Genomic DNA, 17,409 nt, shown 5'->3' with positions numbered 1-17,409 from the left:
AATAAATTGGCCTCCTTGCGCCACAATAGGGTATAAAATGTTGACACTACTGGCCTAATGTGCGCCATGGTGCACACTTGGATGTAAATCACAGGGTGACCGCTTAATGTGAGAAAATAAAATGCAGTTTTCAAAAAGTGAACTGAAATGAGGATTTCATAGTAGAACACAACAAAAGATTTTGTAAGAATATTCTCACAAACAGAGGGCCATATTTATACTTTTTGACGCAAAACTGCGCCAACGCAGTTTTGCGCCAAAAAAATTTGCGCCGGCTAACGCCATTGTGAAGCACCATGCGGGTGCCGTATTTATTGAATGACGTTAGCCGGCGTTAGCCGCCGGCGCTGTCTGGTGTGCATTAAAAAAAACGACGTACACCAGGCAGCGCCGGCGTAGGGGGAAAATGGAGTATGGGCATCCACAAATGGTGCAAGTCAGGCTGAGGCAAAAAAATCGCCTCAACCCGATTTGCGCCATTTTTTACGACTCCCAACCCCCATTGAAATTACTCCTGTCTTAGCAAAGACAGGAGTCATGCCCCCTTGCCCAATGGCCATGCCCAGGGGACTTCTGTCCCCTGGGCATGGTCATTGGGCATAGTGGCATGTAGGGGGGCACAAATCAGGCCCCCCATGCCACAATTTTTTTTTTTTTTAAATACTTACCTGAACTTACCTTAATGTCCCTGGGGTGGGTCCCTCCATCCTTGGGTGTCCTCCTGGGGTGGGCAAGGGTGGCAGGGGGTGTCCCTGGGGGCAGGGGAGGGCACCTCTGGGCTCATTCTGAGCCCAAAGGTCCCTTAACACCTGCCCTGACCCAGGCGCTAAAATCCGGCGCTAATGCGGGTTTTTTAGACCCGCCCACTCCCGGGCGTCATTTTTGCCCGGGAGTATAAATACGACGCATATGCATCGGAGTCATTTTTTAAGACGGGAACGCCTACCTTGCATATCATTAACGCAAGGAAGGTGTTCACGCAAAAAAATGACGCTAACTCCATGAACTTTGGCGCTCGACGCGTCTAACGCCAAAGTATAAATATGGAGTTAGTTTTGCGTCGAATTTGCGTCGAAAAAAACGACGCAAATTCGGCGCAAACGGAGTATAAATATGCCCCAGAGATTCTACACTTATCTACCTATACCAAAGTCTTGTAGTCTGCTTTTCCAATTTAAATCGATGTCTACTCTATCTTGCACCGCTTTTGGAAACATTCTTACATTAAATATATTGATTCGTGGCTGGTCAAGGAACAACTTAAGCTGTCATGTGAAAGTCCTTCATAATAGCCTGGCACTGACCTTCATTAATGCAATAAACACACTTGCATAAAAGAGGTGCCAAATTAAATTATTGAATTACAATAAGATGAACAAGAGGCGCGGGAAAAGATGAAAAGTGTTTTGTAAAAACTGCTATTTTAAATCCCCGAGGCTGTCGTGATATTGCTGCTATTTGTCACATCTGCTTATGCTTTCATATTACATTACATCTAGGGGCCCCTTGAGAAGACTTTACTTCCCAGTTATTTCCGGATAGGAACAGGTACTTTACATGTCATCCGAGCAATGACAGCTTCTGAGGCAGGGTATACCTTCCAAATGCTAAGCAGAACAATGTGCCATTACACTTAAGCTAGTATTGTGATGAGGAGTTTACCAGACACATACTGAACTATATTATTATAGTCTATAAGGCATCTGAAAACATGATTTAAGTCGTCATTTTGTTATATGTAGACTAGTTTATTGTCATAATTCTTTAAAAAGTAAGTCATGTATGTATTGTTTTCAAATTGTAGTTTTACACTAAAGGAACCATGGCTACGTCCTCCCAAAATAAACTATTAGATGGAAGAAGGGTGATATGAGGAGGTGGGGTGATTTAACTATCCAAAACAAATAAATAGATGTTTCGCCTTAAAGTGCCCTCTTGAATATTTCTGAGTTCATACTCAGTGGACACCGTTCACAATGGGGAGGTCACTGATTCATGATCAGGTCTCGTTCATTGTTGAAGACTAATGGGAAGTGGCTGTCAGGAGCACGCAGGTTTATTACACTAGCCCCTCTATGAGCATGCACATACCGACCTCTAAATATGCATTCTTTAGTTTTACCAACGTGGCATGGAAGTGACATTAAGCCAGTGCCTTGGTTTGGAGATGGAGATGCACATCTAGACACCGATCATCAGGAGCGCACCATATCTTTCTGATGCCTCCCTGAAGGAGTACCCCTCTTCCTACGCCTGTTAGATGAGCGGATGGTATCTGCATTAGGCTAGTTCTGACTTTTGCAGAAATGGCATGAAGGTCTTCATAGCAACAGTGACAAGCCTGCGAGCCCACCACTCCATTTTAAAGTCACAAATATAATTTTCCACTAGTTACAATCATTAAATCCCAATCATGATAAACGTGAGTAACAATAGTGAGCAAATGTGAAGAAAGGGACAACTCCACCTGCAGTTCTGTTTTGATGCAGCTCCATTGCCTTCCAGTGCAGATCCTTCCGCCCACATGTCTCTGGAGAGAGGTGCTATGTGACCTGAAGCTGCTGGAGTGGACACCCACCTGCTGGTAAAAATGCCTCTTAATCATCAATATCCAACATGGCCTCAGACACGACATAGCTGGACTCCATCGAGCACCATACCAATGAAGGTTGCTGTCATCACATTGCCACTTATTGGAGATCAACCAAATCGAAAGATGGCAGGCACACTTCCACTGTGCCACTTCCTGGTCATGACTGATCCACATCCTTTTCCCTATAAAATGCTTGGAAAACTCACACTGGAGAAGAATTATATGTCGGGTTCGGTGTCCACTATTTTTTGTTTTTACATTTGTATTTTCTTTTAGGTACTCTTCTACCCCAGCTTGGTATTGCTCCACTTTTATTTGTAGTCTTTCTCTTGCCATTTCGTACACAAGATCCCTTCTGACCTTGACTACTGCTCTGCTTAGGCCATTTCTGCCTATCCCCAGAACATCCTGGCCCTAAATAGTCCTACTACTTTGAAGGTTTTCCCTCCCATTCTTGGCTTTTAGCCACATACCATGACCCTCCTCATTAAAACATTTTTCTTCACTAAGCAAATGTAGTGCAAGAGTGGAATGGCAACAGTCCCTCTTCCTCAGGGAAGAGTTATTACAGATACAAGACCCCTCGTTGAGTCTAGTGATCTTCACACATCCAGTCTGGGGGCATAACCTCAATCTTGTTTACTTGATGGGATGGGGTATTTTGTCACTCTCTTGTTTGTCGATCTCATCAGCCAATTATCTGATATTAACCCCTCTGGCCAGATGTGGCTTGCTCTTTCTTTCCTATGTAGTCAGAGTGACATAAACCCCATGAGCGCCTTTGCTAATAGAATCATAGTCCCCTAACCGGACTCTAACTTCCAGCCAGCAATATAACAGTGAGCCAGCTCAATGCACAGCTAAAAGAAGGATTACCGTTTCAAAAGTAGCCAGAGATACATTCAACAAAAGCTTTTCATGAACTGAAGCCAGGTCAAGGATGTATCCTATCAATGCTGAAGAGTATGGAATCTAGGGAAGTATCAACCAGAAGGAACCCGTTGATGCCTGACTTGGAAATCAGTGAGAAATGTGGACTATGGGGGACAGATCAATCATGTTGGAAGAATTGAGATGTATTACTCCCCATATAGTTCAATGAGGCAAAAGGGCACATGTAATTGACCAAGAGCTTCCTTCGCTTAATATAAGCATGCCAAAGTGGTGCACTATGGTGAAAGCTATAAATCAAAGCGTAAAGAAGAAAAATGATGCAGGCTAGCAAGAGGCTCCTGCTGCTCATCATCCATTTGTTCAATGGGAGGTATAAGTAACCCTAGGACTGCACACAATGAATGCACTTAGCAACAAATATTTACTTCTAAATTGCTGCTGCTGCAGTATGACTAAAATATGTAGTGTAAGATCCTATAAATAATTTCTGTTTAAGAATGATTAGTTCTTACTTTCTAATTGATTTGCCTCATTAGTTCAGCTGTTGGATAATTCAGAAGCAACATTGTTTATTAGTAGGGACTTGGAGGGTTATTCCAACTTTGGAGGAGGTGGTAATCCGTCCCAAATGTGACGGATTTACCACCAGCCGTATTACGAGTTCCATAGGATATAATGGACTCGTAATACGGCTGGTGGTATATCCGTCACTTTACTGTCACTTTTGGGAAGGATTACCACTTCCTCCAAAGTTGGAATAACCCCCTTGGTCTCTCCTGATATCTACACCAACTCTCTCCATATTACTGAACATCATCTTCATCAGACACATGTGCCTTTTCTGTAGAGTAATTTTTACATAACAAACCCCTGAGAGAGATCCATTTTTGTTAATATATTAGTGGCATAGAAGTTAGCATATTGTGATGAATTAACCTGCATTTAAAAGCCTAAAAGAAAAAATAACATGAATTGCAATAAGTGCACATTTGAAATATGGTGAACCATGTGGCCAACATTCATATTGTTGGAGCAGATATGTTATTTAAGAAATTATTAATGACTTATATGCATGTTTATTAATGAGAAAAATGCGTAGAGAAATTAATAGCAGAAAAATAATGTGTGTGTTCGAAAATGTGCCCTCGGGGAATGATCACCATATGTACTAAAGTGACTAAAATATGCGAAATAATGAGAATGTATGAAGAAAATTTAATAATATGTCATAATGAGATGTATAACCTATGTTTTATATATATTTATAGTCTTAAATTAGCCGGACTAAGGGCCTAGTTCCACTGGGTCTTGCTCGCTCTGAACATAGAGAATTCGAACACCTTGCAAAGGACTGGTAACCGGGAACAGAGACCTTGAACCTCTCAGAGTTCAACTTGCTTAGCTAGAATATTCTGCAATGTACCGATGGACAGGAGATGATGAAGACAATTTGACACAATTATGTGTAGTGTAGGCTAAGTGTACCTTCCCAGGACTTGAACAACAGAAGCACTGACTGGGGAATCGTATGCAACAATTTTGATACCTGAAGAGCCGGATGATGTCCTCATCGCAAGAAGAACCAATCAGCTTTTTGAGAAATGTAATGTACGCAAATTAAAAGATTTGGTAAATAAAGTCATATCTGCCGACAAACTGACCAATTAGCAATTAGTGGGATGGACTGGGAGACCCTAATAAAAATTCATGACAAGCGGCTAAGACTTCAGAATTTAGGTGAATCTGGGAAGATGTTGGTGACGTCAGGAGACGCTCTCCGAGGTGCTGATATTGGCTTCATACTCTGTAAGCCTGATCCGTAGCTGACTGCTTGATGACCTGGAGATGAAGACTGACTTCTTGCTGATCCATCCTGGATAGGTAGCTATGAAAATGTGACTGATAGTTTTGTGCCTTTTCTTCTAGGTAGCAACTGCGCTGTTCATTGATATTCTCACTTGGATAGAATCTTTCTAAATTGATGTTTTCTCTAAATTGTTTTTGCATGAAGACCATGAAGCGAGTAGAGAAATCTTTAGCTGAAGCTAGATAGGATTGGGAACAAAAGAAATGGAGAGCATTGACATTAAAGGATATCAAGTTGTTTCCTGCTATTACGGAGGGAGATGAGGCAGAGAAGGAACATAGTGCTAAAGAGGATGAGAGTGCAGGAAGAAAGAAAAAGAGAAAATCTTATGTTGATGATGAGGATTCTGATGTTTAGGACCTCATTACGCAGTTGTTAAGAGATCAGCCTCCACCTGTAACGACATATGCAGGGGGTCCAGGCACTAGTGTTGCCACTACTACTGCTCCAGCACAAGCACAGGGAGCTGAGGGAGCAGTTCAGACAGATAGTGGACAAATACCAGCAGCAGTACAGAGTACACCTAATGCAGGGACGACTACTGTAGTCCAAGCGCAGATACATCCACCTTCAGTGCAGATAATTTATCCAGATGTACCGGTTCTTGAGACAGTTTCGAAGGTAATGGTGCAGAGGGAGCAAGTGCTTCCAAAGCCAAAGCTGTTTCAGACCGATCCAACACCAATGTTATTGCCTTCAGCACAGGTCGAAGTTTACCCCAATGACAGGAACACAGTTGGATGTTACACCAGTCATGAATCAGGCAATGGGGGTAACATTTCCACAAGGTGCGAGTGTTAGGGCAGCTCCAGATGCAATATCGCTACCAATTACTGTTGGTCCAGCAGTACCCTTATTTGCGCAAAAGAAATCGGACACAGGAGAACATAACCAAATGTCCCAGAGTCTTTTGAGGAGGGGTGCGAGTGATCCTGTGCAGATGATGTCGCCGGCAGGTCAGACTTTTAATGGATCTAGACCTTTAATGGATCTTAGTCCATTTGTAGCTCTTCCAGATGCAGTGAATGGCCCAAATGCGACTCAGAGTTTGAAACTTTTGACGCCGCAGTCAATATTTTAGTTGCACTCTCCTTATGGTGTAGGCATATGGAGGACTTTGTGGCTGGGGTGCAAAATCCTGATGCCTCAACATCAAGGAACTGGTAATGGGGCCTGTGATGTGAAGACCAGTGTTGAGGATGTGTGGTGCAGTTGGGATGATGCAATGGTTCTGATCCATGCAGTAGTGCCAATGCGAAGGTTTTGCATCATCATCGAGACTGCTGTTAATTAGAGATGCAGCAAGCTGCTTTGGGAAGAGTGTTGCGCAGTGGCGTTTCTGAGGATGATGTGTCTGTCCCAAGGTGCAGTGATAATGTGTGACTCTGTTGTGTCAGTTCTAACTCACACAGTAGCAATGATGCATCGGTTCTGCTCCAAGCAGCAGTGGCAATGCATCAGTTCTGCTCCCACAGCAGAGGATGCATCATTTCTGCTAGAGCAAGCACATTAGGCATACTTCCAGTGGTCTAGGACTAAGATGGAACCTCTTGGCAGGGCAGGCTTGCAGATGGCAGAGTGCAATTGTAGGAGTAGGGTGGCTGAAAGCCTTTTATGTCCCTGAAACTTCAGATCTGGAGGCCAACCAACTAGCCCTTGGAACCACTCTGGGTTCTGGGTTGGAGAGATTCAGGCCCAGCCATTCTCACTCCAAGGCAAATCTGGCAGCAGGAAGCAGGTCAGCACAGCAAGTCAGATGTCCAGCAGAGTAGCAGTCCAGTAGAGTGGCAGACCTTCAGCAGCACAGCAGTGCTTCTTCCTGGCAGAGTATTCATAGGTACAGAAGTGTACTGAAGAAGTGGCATTAGAGGTCCTGTACTTATGCCTAATTGGACCTTTGAAGTGTAGAAGACTTTAAATATATGCCTTTGAATAACACAGAATCCCTGCCCTTCCTGCCATGGCTCTATGTTCACTACAGGGTGTTATGTAGCCCTTTGTGTATGGACAGGACACAGTCTACTGAGGAGTAAGTGAGGCTGTGCCCAGCTCCTCCACCCATCCTGCCCATGATGGCCCACCAAGGCCCATCAGGTCAAATCTGAGCTCCACCGTGTGTGGCTGTCTAGAAGAAATACACAAAGCCCAGCTGCCACCCCACCCCAGACATATGAGCAGAGACAGGCTGCAGGCACAAAATGGCTAAAGTAAAAAAAAAGTCAAATTTCTAAAAGTTTCTTTCTCAGAACTACAATTTAAAACCTGACTTCACCATAAGTTATGAAGTTTAATTGTGATTCCAGAGACAGCAAACGTAGAAAATCAACCTCCTTCTAATTGGAAGTTATACTTTAAAAAAAGTTATAAGGCAACTCCAATGCTGTCCTATGAGAGAGCGAGGCCTTGCAGAAGTGAAAACGTATTTAAGAGTTTTTCACTAGCTGGACATGTAAAACGTAAAAGTACATGCCCAACTTTAAATACACTGCACCATGCCCTAGGGGCCGTCCAGGTCCTACCTTAAGTATGCCTTATATGCATTAAAAGGAAGGTTTGGGCCTGATAAAAGGTTTACTTTGCCAGTTTTGCATGACAGTTTAATGCTGCACACATAGGCTCTGTTATGGCAGGCCTGAGACATTCTTAAAGGGCTACTTAAGTGGGTGGAACAATTAGTGCTGCGAGACCCACTTGTTGCATTTAATCTACAAGCCCTAGGTACATGTAGTGCACTTTACTAGGGACTTCAAGTAGATTGAATATGCTAAGAAGAGAGCACAAGCAATTTATCACTGGTCAACACTCCTCTACTGAAACATCCTCCTTTGGAGGCAGAACTTGGCCTTCAGTCGGGAAGGCCTGCAATCTCACAAGTAATCCAATTGCATCTGGTCATCAAGTTCCTGAGTGCGGAAGAAGGAGGAGTAGTATCTTTGAAACACTGAATACATTTCCACTGTCCCGTGGCACACTGCCACCTCTTCATTTTCTGTGGCTTTTTTATGGTTTTGTGATGCTGCAAATTGAAGCTTGTGTGCTAATAATCTATCTGTTTTATTCCTTTTCATACTAGGTTTGGTTGTTATATAGCGAGTTTCTTGGCCGCTTTCTTCATTTGTATTTGCTCCAGTTACTCTCTCAATTTTCCAAGCTCTCTCATGGTTCTAGCTGAGCCCCCCTGTTTAGGCCTAGCCTCTACTTGGTACAGTTGTTGTTCTATGTCCCTTCTGCATTGTTTGAAGAAGTCTTCAAACGTAGGCATGAGGGAGATGAGGTCTCCCCGTAGTACTACCTTAGCAGTATTCCAAAGTATAGAGGGAGTCACTTTGTCAGGATAATTTTTGGTGAAGTAGTGTTCAATAATCTCTTTGATTATTCAACATAGGTATCTTAGTGTCATCTCATTGATAATCCATGGTTTGGGGAACGCTTTTAGTGATGATGCAGGGCACACCATCATCCACATAGGAGCATAATCCTACAATGATTGCACATTGGTAGAAACTGGGATTCTGTTTGGCAGAGGTATGCAGCCTATCCAAGCAGGAACCACAATCCTAAGTCAGGGTACGACACTAACACACCCTGACTTAACCTGTGCTCACCCCCAGTAGCTTGGCACAGAACAGTCAGGCTCAACCTAAGAGGCATTGTGTTAACTATTTGTACAACACTTCAAACAGAAGAACAGTGAAAACACTTCACAAAAAGATACCAAAACTGGTTAGAAAAATAAAGAATAATATAGTTAACAAAACAATACCAAAGCGACAAAAATCCAATAAGTAGAACTCAATATATGAATTGTTGAAGAATAAACTGAAATGTAGTGCTTAAAAACATAAAGACTCAACCAAGGCTATCTGGACGCGAAAGACCAGGTCAAATCTGAAAGTCAGGCCAACCGCAATGAAGCATGGGCCGGAAACAGGGACAACCCTTGGCCAGCTGCAACAGTACTTTGTTTGTGTCGAGGGAGAAGCGAGGAGCAGGGGAAGCAATGCATTGTCGATCCTTAGGATATAGGCGATGCATCAGTTCCAAGGCGTGAAAAGTCAGAGATGCGCTGGAAATGAAGGTGATGCACATTGCCATTGGCAATGCGGTGTCCTCGATTCTAGCAGCAGAGGCAATGCATTGGTTCATTGGTTCTGAGCACCACAATGGCGTTGATGTATTGATTTTGTCTTGAACAGCACTTTATACCTACTTCCAGGGCTCCAGGACTGGATTGGCACCACTTGGCATGGCAAGACTCACAGTTGACAGGGCCCAGGTGCTTTAGAAGGTGAGTTGGAAGTCTTTTATGTCAAGCCAGCAACCCCTTTAAGTCACTTTGGGTCTGGGGTGGAGAAATGCAGGGCCAGTACTTTTCACTCCCAGGCAAGGAAAGCAGCAGGCAGCAGGTCAGCACAACAGAGCAGCAGTCCATCAGAGTAGCAGTCCAGCTGACTGGCAGTCCTTTCAGCAGCATAGCAGTCCCTCTTTCGGGCAGAATATCCACAGGTCCGGAGGTGTACTAAAGTGGTGGTGTCTAAGGTCCAGTATTTATAGCCAGTTATCCCTTTGAAGTGGGGGAAACTCCAAAGAGAAGCCCTTTAAGTGCACAGAGTCCCTGCCCTTGCTGCCCTGGCTCCAATGCACTATAGAGGGGTAGGCCGCCCTTTATGTGGGGACGGGATATAGCTTATACAGGTGTAAATGCCAGCTCCTCCCTCCCATCCTGACCAGGAAGGCCCATTAGACACACCTGATCTCCCTTTGTGTTTGGCTGTCTAGAATGGATGCACAAAGACAGCTGCCACGCACTCCAGGTGTATATTCAGCGACAGGCACTCGGCAAATAATGGATAAGGTAGGAAAATGCCATCTTTTTAAAGAGTAATTTTCAAAATTACAATTCAAAATCCGACTTAAACATACAATGTTATTTTAAATTGTGATTCCAGAGAAACCAAACTTGGGGGGGGGGGGGTCCCATCTCTTCCCATTTGGAAATTATACTTATAAAATGTAATAATCTTACCCCAATGTTATTCTAAAGGATAGATAGACCTTGAAGTAGTGAAAAACGAATGCAAGTGTTTTTCACGATTTGGGCATGTAACCATTAAAAGTACATGTCCTACTTTTTAAATACACTACATACTGCCCTTGGGCTGTCCAGGTCCTTCCTTAGGAGTGACCTATATGTATTAAAAAATACGTTTTGGACCTGAGGGTTAACTTGTCAGGTCGACATGGCAGTTTAGAACTGCACACATGGGCTCTGCAATGGCAGGCTCTAGACATGTTTGAAGGGCTTCTTGAGTGAGTGGCATAATTGGAGCTGTAGGTCCACTAGTAGCATTTAATTTACAGGCCTCCGCCACAAGCATTGCAATTTACAAGGGACTAATAAATAAATAAACTATGCCAATTGCGGATAAGCCAATGTTACCATTTTGAAGCCAAGAGCACTTGCACTGTAGAAAAAGTGCCCAGAGTCTTAAAGCCAGCAAAACAAGGTTAGCAAAACTGGAGGTCTGAAAGCAAAAAAACAGGGGAAACCATGCCAAGGATCCCAGGTCTAACTCACATCTACTGAAGAATCGATTATTCTAGATTGTAAGATCCTTTTCATCAAGTAGATCGAGACGAGAGTATGTTCTATGAATGTATGAGTAAAATGTGTAATCTCTCTCACCCAGGTGGTGGAGACACTAAACATCTACTAAGTGCAATTGACATCCCCTGGGCCAGTGAGGGGGGATGATGTGGTTCACCATATCTGGTGCAAGAGTGACTGAGTCGTAGATTCAGAGGTGTATTGTAGTATATTAAGTGAGACTATCTTGAGGGATGTCATGGTGATTGACAAGGGACTGTGCTAAGTTGCTAGTGTCATGACCGAAGTGTTCTTCAGAAGTCATGAAACCAACTGCCATTCTCATGGTTTGTGTCATCATGTGTGAGTAGGCTTGAAATAGGACTATTCAACCAACTGTAAACAACAATAAGGTGTCCCGAGAACTGGGGAAGACACCCTGAGGGACTGGAGACTGTGGTTCTCCCTTAGGGTCTAAACTAAATAGCATTTTGGTACTAGGACAGAGTTAGACAGTAGTGAGGGCTGGCTTTAGGATCTAATGGAGACACCCCTAACCCAATTCACATTATGCCATACAAAAATTATCATTAATGCTATAGGCATTCAGTCCAATGAAATAAGATTCATTTGTGGGTTTTCATGTTTCTCTGTTCTTGTGGAGGACATTGTGATAATATTTCTTCCACCAATGATGATGGGTGGCAATTCCTTCCATTCAGGCAGGGAAGTTTACAAGATTTCTTAGGGGCTGGGCATGTGGGCTTGTTAGACCTGACAGCCTTACGGTATTCTTCCCCAAAACATTTTGCCTGCTTGCCTTCAATTTTGCTGAATTCATTTTTATTGGCATTAGGACTCTGTGTTCTTTACCACTGCTAACCACTGCTGAAGTGCTTTTGCTTGCTCCCTAAAACATGGTTTGATTACAATATAACTAATTGGCATATTTAATTTACTTATAAGCCTCTAGTAAAGGATGCTACATGCATCAAAGTCCTGTAAATTAAACGGATTAGTGCGGGCGTCGGCCACTGGCCGAAGTCCACAATACCTCCCTGGTGCAGGTCACGACCAGTGGCCAACACCAGGGATGGGGATGGGGTTAAAAAAGTTGTTTTGTTTTTTTTAAAACCCAGGAGACACGGAAAATCTTCCTTGTCTCCCCCCGATCCCCCACCCGTCCCCTTGTGACGCCAGCGAGCTGGAAAATAGCCCCATATTGCCTTACCGATGTTCAGGAAGGCCTTGTGTGAAACAGGGACTCTCCCCTTTCACATGAGGCCTTCCTGAACTTGTTTCCTGGCCCTCAATCGCAGATTGAGGGCCAGGAAACACCACTAGACACCAGGAATTTCACTTGGGGGGGTCAGCCCCCTCGTAAAACAGGCCACCACCCCGGGCATATTTTTTTACGTGAAGGTAGGTGTCCCCTGGGGGTAAATATATATTTTTTTTAATAAAGAAATTGACAGGGGCCACCCGTGGGCAGGGCGAAACCCTGTGGGGGCAACACTTCTTTTTAGTAGTTGAATGGTTTCCCTGGGGGCCATATTGGCCCCCAAGGAAAACATACAACTACTAAAAAAATATAGATCTCTCTCTCTCTCTCTATATATATATATATATACATATATATATATATATATATATATATATATATATATATATATATATCACTTTTGTTAATGCATGTGTGGTTTCCCTGGGGGCTGTGATCGGCCCCCAGGAAAACCAGGGCCACATATAAAAGTGATCTCTGTATACATATATATGTGTGTATAGATATATATATATATATATATATATTTTGCCACTAGTTGTCCTGCAGTTGCAGCTTGCGTCTTCAAAGCAATGCACATACTTCAACTGACGTGTTTCAAATGTAGCTTTTAGGCAGCAATAAAAAAGTCAAGTAAGTCTTGTGATTATGTTTCTGCTACAAAAGGATCAGACTTTTGTCTTGTGGCATATTTGGTGCCATAAAGAAGCGCAGAATGTTTATATGCCTACTGCAAAGAGCAAATCTGTAGTTTATGTAAATAGCTGAGTACATTAGTAACGTCAGCCATTACATGCGCTATAATACAAATGAAATGTATGTGCGGGGGTGGGGGCGGCTATGGAGAGATGAAGGGCACTTTTGCTTGGTGGTAATGAGGGAATCCGAGGAGGACGACATGGGAGTGGGAGCACCAATAATGATTGTTGGACTGGGCGCAGGAGGTGCTAAAGACTGTGACGAATGGTATGGTGCAAGATGTTTTTTGAGTGTCTTGAAAGAACGTGCTGATTGAGGGAAGAAGCGCAGGCAAGGTGACCTCTACTGTTGCACGAATGACACACACACCTGCAATTTTGTTACTATCTACGTAGGCTAGTGTTTTAGAACAACAGTTTAGCCAGTAGCCGAGATGGCATCTCGTTGGATGACTGCTGCTCACGCCCTCCCTCGGGTTATAGAGGACAGCTCTGACATAGGATCAGAGACTGCAGCAGCAGATACTGAGACAGCATCTGAGGGATAGGACAATGGTGCAGACTCTGGGACTGATTTTTCAGTTGGAGGAGTCCCATTCAATAACTCCTCTTCCAGTAATTATGAGGGAGGTGATGGGGACAGTCCTGCTATCCCTTCGCAAGCACAGTCTGTGCAACAGGGCAATAGCGGGTTAGCCCAACCCAGAGAGCAGGTGAAAGAGGCAGCAAGCACACAGGGAGAGCGCTTTCTTGGGAGCTACCCAATTTAGTTCAGCCCCAAATTCCACCGCCCAAATCGTATTGTGGAGACATCAAAATTATCTATCACAAAACAAACTGGTTTTGTAAGGCAGGCACCTGTGTTTTTGATCCTGGGCTCGGCGGCCATATAGGGAAACTTACTAAACCCCGACATTTCTGCAAACTAGACATCCGGGGGAGTCCACAGAGGTGTGACTTGTGTGGAGTCCCCAAAGTTTTCTTACCCAGAATACCCTGCAAAGCTGAAATGATAAATAAAAACTCAATTTGTCTTGCATTTCTCTCACACAAACTACAGGAATATGCTGGGATCCACAAAGTTCCTACCACCCAGTGATTCCTCACCTTTCCTGATAAAAACACTACCCCACTTGAGTGCCTGTACCTAGTGCCTGCGTCAGGAACGGTTCACCCCAGGGTCAACAGTTGCCTCATGTAAGGACCAACATTAACCGTTGTGTGATCTATTATTGTCATGGGCTTACCCACACACGTGAGGTACCATTTTTATTGGGAGACTTGGGGGAATTCTGGGTGGAAGGAAATTTGTGGCTCCTCTCAGATTCCAGAACTTTCTATCACCGAAATGTGAGGAAAAACTGTTTTTTTTTGCCAAATATTGAGGTTTGAAAAGGATTCTGGGTAACATAACCTGCTGAGAGCCCCACAAGTTACCCCATCTTGGATTCCCCTGGCTGTCTAGTTTTCAAAAATGCACAGGTTTGGTAGGTTTCCCTAGGTGCCGGCTGATCTAGAGGCCAAAATCCACAGCTAGGCACTTTGCAAAAAACAGGTCTGTTTTCTTTAGGAAAATGTGATGTGTCCACGTTGTGTTTTGTGGCATTTCCTGTCGCAGGCGCTAGGCCTACCCACACAAGTGAGGTACCATTTACATCAGAGGACGTGGGGGAATGCTGGGTGGAAGGAAATGTGTGGCTCCTCTCAGATTCCAGAACTTTCTGTCACCAAAATGTGAGAAAAAAGTGTTTTTTTGGCCACATTTTGAGGTTTGCAAAGGATTCTGGGCAACAGAACATGGTGAGAGCCCCACAAGTCAGCCCATGCTGGATTGCCCTAGGTGTCTAGATTTAAAAAATGCACAGGGTTGGTAGGTTTCCCTAGGTGCAGGCTGAGCTAGAGGCCAAAATCTACAGCTAGGCACTTTGCAAAAAACACATCAGATTTCAATGTAAAAATGTGATGTGTCCATGTTGCCTTTTCTGTCGCGAGCATTAGGCCTACCCACACAAGTGACGTACCATTGGTATCAGGAGACTTGAGGGAAGACAGAATAGCACAACAAGTGTTATTGACCCTTGTCTTTCTCTCCATTTTTTCCTTCCAAATGTGAGACACTGTGTAAAAAAGAAGTCTATTTGAGAAATGGCCTGTAATTCACATGCTAGTATGGGCACCCTGGAATTCAGAGATGTGCAAATAACCACTGCTTCTCAACACCTTATTGTATTCCCATTTTGGAAATACAGAGGTTTTCTTGATACCTATTTTTCACTCTTTATATTTCACCAAATGAATTGCTTTACACCCGGTATAGAATGAAAACCCATTCCAAGGTGCAGCTCATTTATTGGCTCTGGGTACCTAGGGATCTTGATGAACCTACAAGCCCTATATATTCCTGCAACCAGAAGAGTCCAGCAAACGTAATGGTATATTGTTTTAAAAAATCTGACATTACAGAAAAATGTTACAGAGTAAAACGTGGAGAAAATGGATGTTTTTTTCAGCTCAATTTCAATATTATTTTATTTCAGCTGTTATTTCCTGTAGGAAAACCTTATAGGATCTAGACAAATGACCCCTTGCTGAATTCAGAATTCTGTCTACCTTTCAGGAATGCTTAGCTTTCCGGGATCCAGTATTGGTTCACACCCATTCCTGTCACTAACTGGAAGGAGGCTGAAAGCACCAAAAATAGTAAAAATGGGGTATGTCCCAGTAAAATGCCAAAATTGTGTTGAAAAATGTGTTTTTCTGATTCAAGTCTGTCTGTTCTGGAAATCTGGGAATATGGTAATGTTAGCACTGCAACCCTTTGTTGATGCCATTTTCAGGGAAAAAAACCACAAGCCTTCTTCAGCAGCCCTTTTTCCCCATTTTTTAAAAAAAAAATGAAATGTTAGCTGTATTTTGGCTAATTTCTTTGTCTCCTCCAGGGGAACCCACAAACTCTGTGTACCTTTAGAATCCCTCGGATGTTGGAAAAAAAGGACGCAAATTTGTCGTGGATAGCTTATGTGGACGAAAAGTTATGAAAGCCTAAGCACAAACTACCCCAAATAGCCAAAAAAGGGCTCAGCACGGGGGTGGGCGGGGGGAAGGCCCAGCAGCTAAGAGGTTAAATGCTATTAGTGGGCCTGCAGAACTGCTAATGCCACCCACTTAAGTAGCACCTTAAAACATTTCTCAGGCCTGCAATTGCAGGATAAATGCAGTGATACACTGTCATGTTGACTTGGCATTTAAAAACAGTTGCCAAGCCTTAAGCTCTCCTTTTATTACATGTAGGTCACCCCTAAGGTAGGCCCTGGATAGCCCATAGGGCAGGGTGCAGTGTAGGTGAAAAAAGGACAAATACATTTAGGTTTTACTTGTCCCAGTAGTGAAAAACTATCAAACCTGTTTTTCACCATTGTAAGCTTACCTCTCTTATAGGGGAACATTGGGGATTCCATATTACATTTACTAAGCTCTAATTCCTAATTGAGAAGGGATAGATACCTCATGTTTAGTATGTATGAAATTGTAATAACACATCCTCTTTAATGGTAATGTTGGATTTATAGTTACAATTCTGAAAGTGTCACTTTTAGGAAACTGCCATTTTCCTGCTCTTAAGCATGTGTGCCTGCAGCCTGACTCCAAAATATGGCTGGGGAGGGGTGTCACCTGGGCTTTGTGCATTCCCTCTAGACGGCCACACACAAAGGGAGCTTAGGTGTGACTTATGGGCAATCCACAGCCTGATGGGCTATCCTGGATAGGATGGGAGGGAGGAGCTGGCCACAGCTTCACACTTAGGGCCCGATTTAGAGTTTGTCAGATGAGTTATTCCGTCACAAATGTGATGGATATCCTGTTCCTCCGTATTATGATTCCATTACATCCTATGGACATCGTAATACAGTGGACGGGATGTTCATCACGTTTGTTATGGAGTAACCCGTCCAACAAACTCGAAATCAGGCCCTTAGACTTGAATATGCTGTGCCTTGTCCCCTCAGAAATGACTGCACAATCCCCTGTGGTGAGTCTGGAGCTGGGTATACGAACTGGACTTCTGACCCTAGATACTCAGTACACTTCTGGACCTATGGACACTCTGTCCGGAAAAAGTACTCCTGTGCTTCTACAAGAACTGAAACTCTGCTGGACTGCTGATCTGGAAGCATAGCTTTCTTGCTGTGCTGGCTGCCTGCTGCCCCCCTTGCCTGTGTGAGATAGACTAGATGCACATCACTTAAACCTAACACCCAGCTTGGTCTCCTGTTTTCTGAAGTCTCAGGGACACAAAAGACTTCAAACGTTCCTGCTACAGCACCTGGCCTGGAATATGCCATCTGTAAGTCTGCCAAGTGGTGCCAATCTAGTCCAGGGACTTTGGAAGTGGATACAAAGTGCTGCTCCAGTCCAAATCCATGCATCAATACTGTTTGGCACTCTGAACCAGATCATCTCCATCAATGCAGATGCATCACTGCTACT

The sequence above is a fragment of the Pleurodeles waltl genome, chromosome 12, assembly GCF_031143425.1.
Source record: "Pleurodeles waltl isolate 20211129_DDA chromosome 12, aPleWal1.hap1.20221129, whole genome shotgun sequence".
Taxonomy (NCBI): Eukaryota; Metazoa; Chordata; class Amphibia; order Caudata; family Salamandridae; genus Pleurodeles; species Pleurodeles waltl.
Note: the sequence above shows the minus strand (reverse complement) of the source record.